At 34.1% G+C, this 14476-nt stretch overlaps 1 pseudogene; it reads left to right on the top strand.

Annotated features, from left to right (window-relative positions):
• The window catches only part of LOC107597666 (sarcosine dehydrogenase, mitochondrial-like), a 65656-nt pseudogene that overhangs the window by 42361 nt on the left and 8819 nt on the right, over positions 1-14476 (top strand).

The following is a 14476-nucleotide window of genomic DNA, read 5'->3' as shown; positions in this document are numbered from 1 at the left end:
TTTTTAGATGCACCTATATATATATATATAGGTGCATCTAAAAAAATATTGTGAAAAAGTAAAAAAAAAAAAAAGTTTTTTTTGTAACATTTCAAAAAGTGAAACTTTCATATGTTCTAGATTCATTACATGTAAGGTAAAACATTTCAAAAGTTTTTTAATTTTGTTTTGATGATTAGAGCTTACAGCTCATGAAAGTCAAAAGTTCAGTATCTCAAAGTATTACAATATTTACATTTGAGTTTCATTAAATGAAACTACAGAAACTACATCCCTACAGTATAAATTGTGGGAATCTTTTTTTCTTTGAAACCACAATAATGGGGAAGACTGGGGAAGACTGCTGACTTGGCAATGGTCCAGAAGACGATCATTGACACCCTCCACAAAGAGGGTAAGTCACAGAAGGTCATTACCAATGTCAGAAGCATCTTACCCTTACCTGTTCTTAAAAAGAACTGTTGCTCAATGGTCCAAAGTCCTCTTTTCAGATGAAAGTAAATTTTGCATTTCATTTGGAAATCAAGGTCTGGAGTCTGGAGGAAGAGTGGAGAGGCACAGAATCCAAGCTGCTTGAAGTCCAGTTTGAAGTTTCCGAAGTCGGTGATGATTTGGGGTGCTGTGACATCTGCTGGTGTTGGTCCATTGTGTTTTATCAAGTCCAAAGTCAATGCAGCCATCTACAGGAGATTTTGGAGCACTTTATGCTTCCATCTGCTGACAAGCTTTATAGAGATGCTGATTTCCTTTTCCAGCAGGACTTAGCACCTGCCCACAATGCCAAAACCACTTCCAAGTGTTTTGCTGACCATGAAATTGCTGTGCTTGATTGATTATATATATATGTGTGTGTGTGTGTGTGTGTGTGTGTGTGTGTATGCATGTGTGTGTGTGTGTGTGTGTATCTTTCGGCCAAATTCTAATGGCTTGTTGACCAAGAACATTAAAGGTAGGGTTGGCAATTTCAGAGAGGCTAGCAATAGCAAGCTAGCTTTGAAAGCATAAGATCCTACCCTCCCTGCAAATCACTCTCCAAAGCCACGCCTCCTCCAAAACACATGAACACGCACAGACAGAGCAGAGACTAACCAGCGACACGGTGAGAGACGCCGTTGGTGGAGGGTTCACTGCAATGCTGTCAGATTACTTCATGTCTCATTCACCTGTGAGAAAACATTACAGTACAAAGCGCATAATATTACAATTATAACCCCATGCATTCTCGCTCGGTCTGCAATAGAGTAACTGAACGCGCTGATGACGTACCATGTCTGCACGAACGGTGTGTTTATGGTCCTACTGCTTTTTATAGACTATATAAATACTAGGGATGCAACAATATAGTTAGCCCACGGTTCAATACATACCTCGGTTCGCTTCGGTTCTGATGGCTTGGGACATCAGAATGTTTTTTGCAATTTAAAACATGATTTTTAAAACAAATTAATAACAAAAAACTCCTTTAAACTTATTATATGTTTACTTAGAATTTCTTTTGAGAGAGGTTTGATTTTTTTCTATTTTTACCCAAAATTGGGTGGATTGGCAATTATAGAATGTTTCATTCATACTGGTAGCCAGAGAGCGCCATTGTGCAGAAACTCCACATATGCATCACAGAAATAATAGAACTGATGACGCTCCAGGAAATCCCTAATATGGGCAAAGGCATCGCTATCGCTGTAACTGAATAAAAAGATTACCAATCATCGCTGATTGGTAAAGTCATTGCGTCACTGCAGCAGCCGTTAGAATCTCCAGTTCCCATAGAAACCTGAGGCTGGACCAGCCGATGCGCGTGCACAGTCATAAGCGCATTGTAACTGCGCATGCGCATTGGCTGGTCTAGCCAGAAAAATAAACTTTTTTAAACGCTATTTGAGCATAAGAAACAACATTCATGGCGCAGTTCATTTCAGATTTTGTTGCTGATTTGAAATATGTAATTTAATCGTGAGTTCAGCGAGCAGTTTTTGAGATTTCAGGATTCCCCCATTCATTTAGATAGGACTTGGTCTTGTTTGAGCTGCCTAGAGGCATTGCAAATATGGCCGCAGAGTGAACAGACTTTCCTTGAAAGGGACTTTGAGTATATAATATATTTTCTGCCTCGTTCTGATAAGAAGCAACATCAGATTACAAAAAGAAGTTATTTGAAACACTTGACTGATGTTGAGAAGTAAAAACAAGTTATAATCCTCTCTTTTGTTGGACAACAGGTTTAGAAATGCTTCACATTACAAGTCATTTCAAGAGTGTTTGTTGTGTGTTGCTTTTTCAAATGCACATTATAAGCGGGGAAGCGTTTCCTCATCTCAGCACATAGATTCAGGGGCACACAAACAGATTAATAAAACCCACAGAAATTATTTAAACGAAAAAACTGCAATTCACAAGCGCATATTGGACTGTGGATGTTGTACCGAACTGTTTAATATTATTTTGAGAATTGTGATATCCCTAATAAATATAAATACATTTAGACGACTGCTGTCGAGATGTAAAGAGACTTTCAACAAGCATAACAAAAAATGTTTTTAAACCAAATCACCTACCCCTGCCTTTAACTGTAATGATAACTATATTAGTGTCATAACACATATTGATAATTCCGTATGTAATGATTCCGTTTATTAAAAGTGTGCACTGCAGTTTTGTCATCTGTCACTTTAAATGCTCAAGCTATTTAAAGTTGGTGGATTCTGATTGGCTGTCAATGTTGTTCATCAGCTGTAAAAAATCATTCTGACAGCAATTCCAGCAATATTGTTATTTTTTGTTTTTATCGTTATAGCTGTTGTGTGGACTTCACTATTATCATAGAATTAGAATGATTTTTAAAACCTTCATCATTTTAGTTATCATCCTTGGAGTCAATGTGCCTTAAGGCAGCATCATGGACAATGCAATCCCAGAATGCTATGCAACAACTTCAGTAAAAAATCTATCAAAAAACACACAAGTAAGGTGTCTAAAGTCTCTCGCAGCACATGGAAACAGATCTGAATACACTGAGAAGCAACTGTGTTGTTTTTTAATCAGAAGTGTCAACTTTTTTTTTACACTGTTTTGTTGTGCACTTCCTCACCTCCACCATATTGCAGTCTGAACGGGTGAAATTGTAGTTGAGGGCTGTTTAAAATCCAAGAACTGGAAGTGAATAGAGTAATCGTGACAGATTCACCTGTTTTCTCCTCTGCTCTGTAAACAGCAGAAAACAGATGAAAAAAGAACCATAAATCTAATATCATACTGCAGTCATTCATTATGAAGGGTCTTAGAGGTGTAATTAGGAAAGGATATTAATTAGGAGATTAGTTAATTAATATATTCTGATGGAGTTTGTGTCACGCCCCTGGACTGTTTGTTGTGCTCTGTGACCTAGTTTCTTCCCCATGTGTTCCGCTTCCCAGTTAATTAGTCATTCAGTACACCTGTGTTTGTTAATTATCCCTTGTATTTAAGCTCGAGTCTGTGCTGTCTGTCCTTGTTCGAGATTGAACGTCAACCCCTGTGTTTCCTGTGTTCCCGTCTGCCAAGTGTTACTTCCTGGATATTTTGAATTAAAAGACTATTGTTGTTCGTGTACTCCTGTTCTCCTCTTTCCTCGCTCCGCGCCATAGGCTAAGTGTGACAGTTTGCTTTATTAATTTAATTTAATTTAATTAACAGTATAACTGTCACATATTACTGATGTGATTTAATTTAAATTAGTCAAATATCGTTTTTTTTTTTTTTTTTCACTTTTCATACTGTTCTTTTATATTAAAGGGATTCTTTTCTTATTCTACTTTTATTATTTAAAGTCCACTTTTAATGTTAATACGTTTTACTGCATCACACATTTTGTAATTTTTCTATAATTTACAGTAGGTGATTATTTTTTACTTTTTTTTGCATTAGAATCGAATAGGCCATTTTGTTGTTGTACCTTGACTCTCATGTAAATGCTTTTTATACGTGTCAAATTGACAACAACCAAGACATTGAGATATGACCAGTTAGGATCAGAGATTAACCCCCGCTGGTAGATGCTGTAGCCTGAGCAAAATATCCCCCTCTCTATTACTATTATATCATAGTATATCTCTGTATTATATTATAGTAACTCTTTACCAGTGCCTGATGCTCTTAAAAGCATGAGATTGACTTTTAGTTTGTTTTATCCCTGTCTGCTGACTTTTATCCAGATAGTCTCTCAGAATGAGTGGTTATTGCGCCTTTGTATCAAATAAAGGGCTTTTTGACTCAGAGTTCTGAAAGATTTTTTCATTATATGAGCCCTTTAAAACACTTCTGCTTTGCTCATCACGACAGTTTGTCCTTGGTCTGTGTCCTTCAGTCCTTTTCCTCTTATGTCCAGATGAAAGCTAGATGAAAGTGTGTGCAGCTTTGTGAAATCTCCCTCTTCATCCTCATCTCCTGCACTGTACTCTTCATGGTTTAGGAGAGGGCCGTGGTTCCTGTCAGCTCTGCTCCGTCACATCCTAATGAGATAGCAGGGTTTCTAATGAACACTAGCTACTATCAGCTCCTCGGCTTCTCCGTCTGATCTCCTGGTCATCTTTCCAAATGTTCACTCTCAAGAGATTCACACAGCGCACCTTAAAATCCAGTGAGAATCAACTGCTCGTTTTGTTCACTTGCCTTAAATGTCGTCATGTCTTCTTAGAGGAATATTCTGGGTTCAGTGCAGGGTTATGGTGAGAAAGTGACTTGTGTAGAATTTAAAAGCAGAAATGTGAAGCTGTAATTCTGATAAAAGTTCCATTTTTCAAATTCATTTTATAGGTTTTTTTGTCATGAAAAAAATATAGCTTTGAATATTAAAATGCAATATATGGAATGCAAAACCTAAGCACATTATAGTACTGTAAATGAAAACACAGTAATAATACTGTAACCATTTTTACAGTAACTTACTGGCATCCAGTTGCCAGTAGGTTACTGTAAAATTTACAGCAATCTCTTCACAGTGTAAATCACTTAAATTATGAATAAATTATTTGTGATGCAAAAACACTTGATTAACATTATAAACACACTTTAAAGCAGAGTTATTTTATTATCACTGAGATAGAATAGATTTATAAAATTGTATAATTTTGAATTTATTTTGAATTAGTTTATGTACTGCCATTTTCATGTGAATTTTTGCAACAAAAATGTTTTTATATGTCTATGGGTCAAAGACAAGACATCCCATTTTAGTGTCTGCCTCAAATTAAATTGACAAAAGTGATTTTATATACACAAAATGCATATTAAATGCAAATAAAGTGTCTACTTTAAAGTTTCAAATAACTTTTGTGAAAATAAAATGTCAAAATATGGGTGAAATAATGTTCCATCGTAATTCAGCGTAACACAAATATTGATGTAAAAATGAAACGGCATACTTATTCTGACCTGTACTTATTAAAATATATAAAGAATAAGTGATTATACTAAATTGTATTCTATTTTAAACAATTAAAACGTTTAGCTGACAAATAGGTAAAGTGGTTTAAAGGATCAGTCTTTTAATGTGATTTAGTGATTTTGGTTCTTTATGGCTGACAACAGTTTTTGTAATATGAACTATTGTTAAACTGAATGACTTGAGTGGGTGTCTTCTGTAAATCATGGTACAAATTTATGGTAGTAATTTTTTTTACTAATAAAATTAAACAGGACACATTCTAATTTGCATTCTAATAATGTATTTTTTCCCCCATAGTTTAAGTTATTTTAGTTTGTCAACAAAATAAATATAATTTTTGCCTTGGTGGCTAGCTAAAATAAAAAGGTTTTTAAAACTTTGATTTTGAGTTATTTGAGTTAGTTTACTTTTTTCTTTTTTTCCTTTAATAAACTATAATACTGTAGGCATTTCCATTGTAAGTACCTCACTGGAACCCAGAGTTTTGCTTTAACTTTTGTGGTAAGGTTTACCTGTGATTGAGCTTAAATCAACAACCAAAAAAAGCACTCTAAACTCTGGTTCAATGCAAGTTATGTATTTTCTGAAATGATGTGGATTCATTCTCTTGGTAATGGTTGAATTCGAATGTTATTTACTGAAGTACGACATATTCCAGGCTAAACATTTCTGAAACAACAAAGGATGTTGATTCGGGAACTTGTTCTCCTAGCATAAATCAGGCGGTTTATGATGTCTAGATGTTATTTAGGGGTGACAGTAGCCCCGCCAGCTCATAGGATGCAGTGTATTCGGGTAAAGATGGTATGAGCCACATTGTGTCTGAGGGACTGCATATTGAAATGATCCCGGTGTCATAAGGGAGTGAGATTTATGCAGCGTTAGCAGAGCAAGCAACAGTGTGTTACAGACAGTTATGTTGACTCCTGCAGTGTGAATATATGCTTTGCCTTCATCTAGAGATATGCTTCCACAGCTGCGTTTCTGTAACGTACTGAAGACACAGTGTGCTTGACTGAAGGGTGATGATTAGCAGTGAACTCATGAGATGGAATCAGCAGATGAATATCATATCAGGATGTTTTATCAGTCAAAGCAGCAAGATTTTGTTGAACAGTTCACACAAAAATTAAAATTCATGTATTCACCCGTATGTCTGTCTTTCTACTCTGGAACACAAAAGGAGTTATTTATAGCAGAATGTCCAAGCTGTTGCATTTTACAAACAATGAAATTCAATAAAGAATTTCAAGGTGCAATTTCAATTTTAGTCTGTTCCTCATGCAAAACTTCTGTAGGTCTCCAGAACACTTAGAATATAGTGTACAAGCCACATGGATTACTTTTATTTTTGTCTTTTTTATGTTATAGCTTTTGGTCCCCATCCACTTTAATTGTATGGAAGAGAGCAGCTTGAACATTCTTTTAAATGTCTCTTTTTGTGTTCTATGAAAGTAAGACAGTTACAGGTTTGGAGCATCATGAAGAAGTGTAAATGATGACAGATTTTGTGAACTACCCATTTAATTGAGGCTTGCTATGAAATTGCTATTAGCTTGTTTGTTTTGTGCATCACATCCCCTCATTACTGAATGCTTTCACTCAGGTAAATAGGGCTAATAGCGGCGTGGCTGGTGCAGTGGTTTCATCTATTTCTGGTCTCTCCCTCTCACTGGCAAAAGCATGATTATTGAATTGACTCCAGACATTTGCAAGATGGAGAAAAACAGGAAAACAAATGTAATGATTTGGCATTTTAATAATAATAATAGTAATGATAACATTTTATATATTACATATTTAGATGTAATAAAAAAGATTTTTTAAATGTTTCTTTAAGATGTTTTTGAAAGACATCTCTTTAAGGCTGCATTTATTTGAAATAAAAATAAACACAGCAAAAAAAAAGTATTATTGTGAATTATTATTACAATTTAAAATAACCGTTTTCTTTTTGAATATATTGTAAAATGTAATTTATTCCTTTGATGCAAAACTGAATTTTCAGCACCATTAGTCCAGTCTTTAGTGTCACATGACCCTTTAGAAATATGCTTCAGTGTAATATGCTGATTATTTGCTGCTCATGAAACCTTTCTGAGTTATTATCAGTTATTAATTTTTAAAACAGTGACAACTGATACATTTACTTTCTAGAATTATTTTGATGATTAGAACGTTTATTTGAAAAATAAATATTTTGTAGGATTATAAATGTCTTGACTATCACGTGCGATCAATTTAACACACACACATATATATATATATATATATATATATATATATATATATATATATATATATATATATATATATATATATATACAAAACTGCATGTTGTGTTCACTTGTGTTATCTTTTACTAATATTTAAATTTGTTTGATCTGAAACATTAAAGTGTGACAAACATGCAAAAAAATAAGAAATCAGGAAGGGGGCCAACACTTTTTCACACCACTGTATCTATACATATACAAAATGAGCCAAAAAAGAGATTTAAATCAAACTAAAGTCAAAAATTATTAAATGACCATGAGAAGAATGCAACTCTAATGCAATAATAGAATTTGCAAAGTCAAGGCATGACCATTGAGCAGCAAAATTTCTTTTTTGGCTCATTTTATCTGTAAAATGAAACATGCCTAATAATTATGCACACCTGAATATAAGTTTTTCACTTCCAGCCTTCATGGACAAATATCACTATATTATAATATCGCTTATAAATGATTAAATACAAAATCAATAGTAGTTCAGATTGATGTTTGGAACTGGCAAAATGTGCTTGGGAAGAAAATATGACCAAAATATCAACTTGCCTAATAATTCTGCACGCACTGTATATATAAATAAGTTACTTTTAAAACTAATGCATTACAATATTGCATTACTCCATAAAAAAGTAACTAATTGCGTTACTTAGTTTTTATGGAAAGACCCAAAAGTTTAACAGGAAACAGAAAAACCCAAAAGTTATATTTTTGGGACTGTAAAGGCCCTTTCACACCAAGAGTGAGATTAATAAGCGTCAGGCTAAAGAAAAAGCCTCTGTCTCAGCACTTACTCCAAATTTCTCTCAACACGGAGACAGGAAAGGTGTCAGTGAATGAATAGGAAAGCAAAGTAACTTGTGTTACTTATTTGAATAAATAACTCAGATTTCTTGTTCATTTAAAAGTGATGCGTTACTCTACTAGTTATTTGAAAAAAGTAATCTAATGACGTAACTCGCATTATTTGTAATGTGTTTAACATTATATGTGTGCGTGTGTGTGTTTGTGTTTGTGTGTGTGTGTGTGTGTGTGTGTGTGTGTGTATATTGTGTGTGTGTGTGTGTGTGTATATTATATGTGTGTGTGTGTAGGAATATATTTAAAACTGTGATATTCTGTCATTGAATATTAATTTCTTCATTTTAATGTAACCTTACCTCACACACAAATATATTTCTTTCAGGAGACATTAGTAAATGTTATGCACATCATGATTTTCAGAGCATTTTGGTTGAGCGCCTCGCTCTATTTCTCATCATTTGTGCTCTGTGGTGAAAAGTGATTTCATTAAAACTATATCTGATCCTTGCTTAACTGACACCGCTAAAGGAGAGGCAGAGTGCCTAATTAGATTCACACACACACACACACTATATAATTAGAGTGGTTGTTGGCCTCTTTGCTTCAGTGAACAGAGTGATGTTTGAGTGGGTGTTGGGGAGGAGTCTTCCCTGAATTCCACCAAAGCTGTCCACACACTCTCTCACACACACACACACACACACACACGTCTACACACACAAATGATGTGATGCTTCAAAACCGTGGCATTCCACCTTCATCATTTCCATCCTCATACATCACATCTCTCTACTCCATCACCTTTCTAAACTGTTTCTTCCTGTCTTCTCTCTGCCCACACAGATGTCGTGTTCCTCTCTGTGGCTGTTGCTGCAGGATAACCGTACTGTTAGATACATGTAGCATGAAGCCCAACACACTCTTGTTCTTGAGGCCTCCTTCTGCTTTTGTTTACACACATGCTAATGCAAAACAGGCCAAGCTGTTCCTGTCACCCCAAATGATGCAGCTAGAACAAGTTCATCACACCCCCCCACACACACACAGTCGCAGGGAAAGCGCAGGTCAGACAAGGGCTGCAGGTCCAAAATAGAAATAACTTATGGAGTGGAGCAGTGGTGGAGCGAGAGAATAGGAAGGAGAGACTGATGGATGACCTGATGAAATGGAGAGAGATTAATGGTGACACAAAGCCATTTTCCTGCATTCCATAAAGAATATATAATAATCAAGGCTCTTATATTAATTTGTTGCTTAAAGTGTGCTTTTCCCTATAGTAAGGCCACTTGGTTTAATATTTTCATATCATGCAATGACACTTAATACGTTTTAAGTGTGGCTTAAGTGTCCAACTACTTTGTGTGTGTGTGTATATGTATGCATGTATGTATATATATATATGTGTGTGTGTGTGCGTGTGTGTGTGTGTATAATTGTGCTGTCAAATGATTAATTGTGATTAATCGCATTCAAAATAAAAGTTTTGTTTAAATAATATATGTGTGTGTACTGTTTATATTTATTATGTATATATAAATACACACACATGTATGTATATATTTAAGAAAAATTTGTGATGTTTATATCTTAAATATATTTAATATAAATTATATGAATATAAATATTTGAGCTGTCAAACGATTAATCGTGATTAATCCAGGGTTCGTACAGTCATGAAAAACCTGGAAAAGTCATGGAATTTTAAAACAGCAATTTCCAGGCCTGGAAAAGTTTTGGAAAAATAAATAAACCCAGAAAGTTTTGGAAAAGTCATGGAAATCTATTTCACAAAACTCTGGATGTATGAATTATGTTTAATCAGGTCCTGAATTTTGGTGCGGGATTGTGCATATATATCTCATAGTTTTACTCACTCCCACAGCTTTTGACTTTAAAATGATGGATATTCACACATTTATTCAATTGCCTATAGCATGTAGGTTTGATGAGTAAATAAATCCACACAGACTATCAGATCAAATCAGTCATTTGAAAACAGCGTGAGTGATTCAGCTGTACTGCATCTTCTCTCTTTGACTTTCTCTTCAAGCGGCTCCACATCGGCGCATCTTGTCTGCGCTACAAGAGCCACTGCACGCTGCGATACAAGACTTTCGCTCACGTTTTGGTAGCCTACAGTTGACAGAATTGTCACTTGCCTAATCGGGTCATTGTTGCATCGTCACAAAAAAGTATTATTTATTTGCACGTATTTTTAAACCATTCGGTACCTCCAGAGGTGGTGCGCAGTCACATCCAAAGCGCGCGTGTGCATATATAAAGCTGCCTTGCGAGTACCAAGTTGAGTTTGGTACCAAACAAGCTCAGTAGAACCCTTCACAGGCCCCAAACATATGCCCTTGTCCGGCCCATGTCCAACAGCTTATCAGAATTCTCGGCCTGAGTGCTGAGATGAAATCATCACCACTTGACTAAAATAAAATCTATATATAAAATACTTAAAAAAGCATATCACAATGTTAGTTTAAATGGTTAACCTAGATATATGTGTGCTATTAGGCGCGTATCCAATCGTTTGTGCAGAGAAGCTAAAGCACGCTTTGCATGACATGGAGTCGCCAGCGCGATCACTTGCATTTTTTCTTATAACAGTGGACACAACCGTCATTTTTGCTCATAAAGGTAAGAGTAATACATAATTTGGGACTGTTAAGGGTCTACTTTTATTTGTGTGCACTCACAATAGAGCATACGTTGTGCATTTTTAGAAAACAAACAGGATGCGCTTTCTGCCGTCTCGGTCTTGAGCAGGAGCGCTTCACAAAAATGAACTGAAACTCAGAGAATATTTTATTTCCCCTGGCCCCGACACATTCATCATGATAATTACTTGCTGGGGTTTTGCAGCAAGCTTCATTGCGTGTGCTTTAACGTGGAACTCTTCCAGCACTCGCTGCTGCTGGACACTAAACACCGTTGAGCCGCTCTTGACAGTCGCTGTAGCATCATGTTGTTTCAACCTTTTCATCACTATAATAATTTATGGATATCTAAAATATAAAAATGAGGAAGCCTAAAACAAACCCGATGCCCGGCCCACATCTGAGCTATGACGTGAAAATTGTCCCGAAGCTGTAAATAAGTCGGGGCTGAAATAGCCTATAGGCTCCAAAGCACAGCTTGTTGCATTTCAGAGGCAAAAATACACACCAAATGGCGTCAAAATGGCCATCCTGGCAAGTATCCTCATAAGCACTGTCAGTTTTTTCTTAAGTGAATGTAAACAGTTGCGAAAGAGAAAAGTTTCCAAAATGAAATTCAGATCCTGCGTTTAACTGAGTTAAATAAATGATAATATTCAGTGATGTGATATGTTCTCTGTGTGGAGTAACGTCTGGCGCAGTTGCAGCTTGTACTTATTATCAAAACAAGAAAGCAAACAAGTAGCATTAGTAGTCATTAATTTTAGTTAACATACAGGTACATCTCAATAAATTTGAATGTCATGGAAAAGTTCATTTATTTCAGTAATTCAACTCAAATTGTGAAACTCGTGTATTAAATAAATTCAATGCACAGAGACTGAAGTAGTTTAAGTCTTTGGTTCTTTTAATTGTGATGATTTTGGCTCACATTTAACAAAAACCCACCAATTCACTATCTCAACAAATTAGAATACTTCATAAGACCAATAAAAAAATGTTTTAGTGAATTGTTGGCCTTCTGGAAAGTATGTTAATTTACTGTACATGTACTCAATACTTGATTGGGGGAGAGAGGTGTTGTAATAATGTAAAATGTGTACGAACCCTGTTAATTGCATCCAAAATTAAAGTTTTTGTTTACATAATATATGTGTGTACTGTCTATATTTATTATGTATATATAAATACAAACACATGCATGTATATAATTAAGAAAAATATGTTATGTTTATATATTACATGTATTTTATATAATATAGATTATGTAAATATTTTCAAAACATATATTGTATGTGTGTGTATTTATATATACATAATAAATATACACAGTACACACATATATATATATATTATGTAAACAAAAGCTTTTATTTTGGATGCGATTAATCGCAATTAATTGTTTGACAGCACTAATATATATGTAAATATAAATAAATGTGCACAGTACACACACATATATTATGTAAACAAAAACATTTATTTTATTATGTATTTAATGATTTATTTATATATTTCAACATTTATTTAGTGATTTAATTGAGTAATTTAGATCCTTCATAAGTTAATACTATTTTAAAATAAAAAGTTTAAAAGTTCTAAAAAAAATTTTTACTTAAACCTTGTTTGTGAAATATTTTTCTTAGTGTTCTTCTCTTCAAATTAAATATCACGTGATTTAAGATATTTATGTATTAATGCATTTTAAGTGTGAATTAAGTGTCCAAATACTTTTCGAGCCACTGTATTTATTTTGATTTTACAAATTATTAATCTTTTTTTTTTCTTATTTTATTTTTTATTCTAAAATGAAATGTTACTTTAAAATACTATTTTTTAATTAATTTTAAGTTTTATGATTTTAAACCTTTTTTGTGAAATGCTTTGCTTGAAAAGTGTGCATTTCTTTAAAGCAAATGCCACTTGATTTGATATATTTTTTAAGTATTAATACACTTTAAAGTGCAAATTAAATGTCCCTTTACTTTTGGGGCCATTGTAGTTATTCTAATTTCATTAATTATTTAATTTATTTATTTTATTTTATTTATAACATGAATACCATTTAAATATATGAATACAATTTAAAATAAATTTTTTAATTAAATTATTAAATTAGGAAAGCAAGATGTTTACTAACTTTTAAAACTCATAAAGCTGATGCTGATTTATGAGGTATTGATTTTGTTGGTATGGTTCTATGCTGACTGTACAGGGCTAGTTTTCAGTGAAGTGTGTGATTTGTGTGTTGACAGCCTTGAGCTGTTGCAGGAAGTGCTGGACTCTGACCTCAGCAACGATGCGTTTCCCTTCTCCACACACAAGATAGTGAACGCTGCTGAACACAAGGTAACACTCTCTGTTTCTCCCTGTCCTCCATCTTTGTGCAGTTCCAGCTCTGTCAGACTCTCTCAGACTCATTTGCTTATGCTCTAATCAAGTTTTGTTATTTTTCCAGTCCAAAATTCAGCTCATAACTCACCCCACACCATGTGTCATAGACATGAAAGATAGTTCAAATCATGCCTCTTATTGAGGAGATGTGTGCTGATTTATGCATATGCACAGGGATGCTGTCTATTGCAGCTAGATGAGCAGATGTTTCATAATAAAACTTAATGCATTGTACATTTTTTCTGAAACGCTCTATTGACCAGTCAGCACCCAGAACCGGAAGATATGATTTTGTCATTTTCATTCATTCATGTATTTATTTATTTATGTATTTTATTAAAAAATGTTTTTTTTTTTCATTTTTCCGCTGCCCAAAATGTCTGTCAGTCTAATTTACACTTTCTGTGTGTGTGTGTGTGTGTGTGTGTGTGTGTGTGCATCAGACAGATGGTCTACTTCCACTCTTGTGACTAACACAGACACACAGCTCTATTGGCTGATGTCATCCTCTTTTATCCCTGCTCACTCCATCACTTTCTTTCTCTTTCACACCTTGGAAGGTGGTAATTTATAACTGTGTATTTCAAGAAAAGCAAAGAAAGCAAAGAAAAAAAGCATTTAAAAAGTTTGTAGTTTATGCAGTTAATAGAATCATTATACTAAATGTGTTATTTATGCATACATTAGATATTGCATTGCAGTAGATTTATTATAATATATATATATATATATATATATTGGAAGGTGGTAATTTATAACTGTGTATTTCAAGAAAAGCAAAGAAAGCAAAGAAAAAAAGCATTTAAAAAGTTTGTAGTTTATGCAGTTAATAGAATCATTATACTAAATGTGTTATTTATGCATACATTAGATATTGCATTGCAGTAGATTTATTATAATATATATATATATATATATATATA

This window comes from Sinocyclocheilus grahami, unplaced genomic scaffold (assembly GCF_001515645.1).
Source record: "Sinocyclocheilus grahami isolate Dianchi unplaced genomic scaffold, SAMN03320097.WGS_v1.1 scaffold234.1, whole genome shotgun sequence".
In the NCBI taxonomy this organism is placed as follows: Eukaryota; Metazoa; Chordata; class Actinopteri; order Cypriniformes; family Cyprinidae; genus Sinocyclocheilus; species Sinocyclocheilus grahami.
Note: the sequence above shows the minus strand (reverse complement) of the source record. Positions and strands in the feature narration are given on the sequence as shown.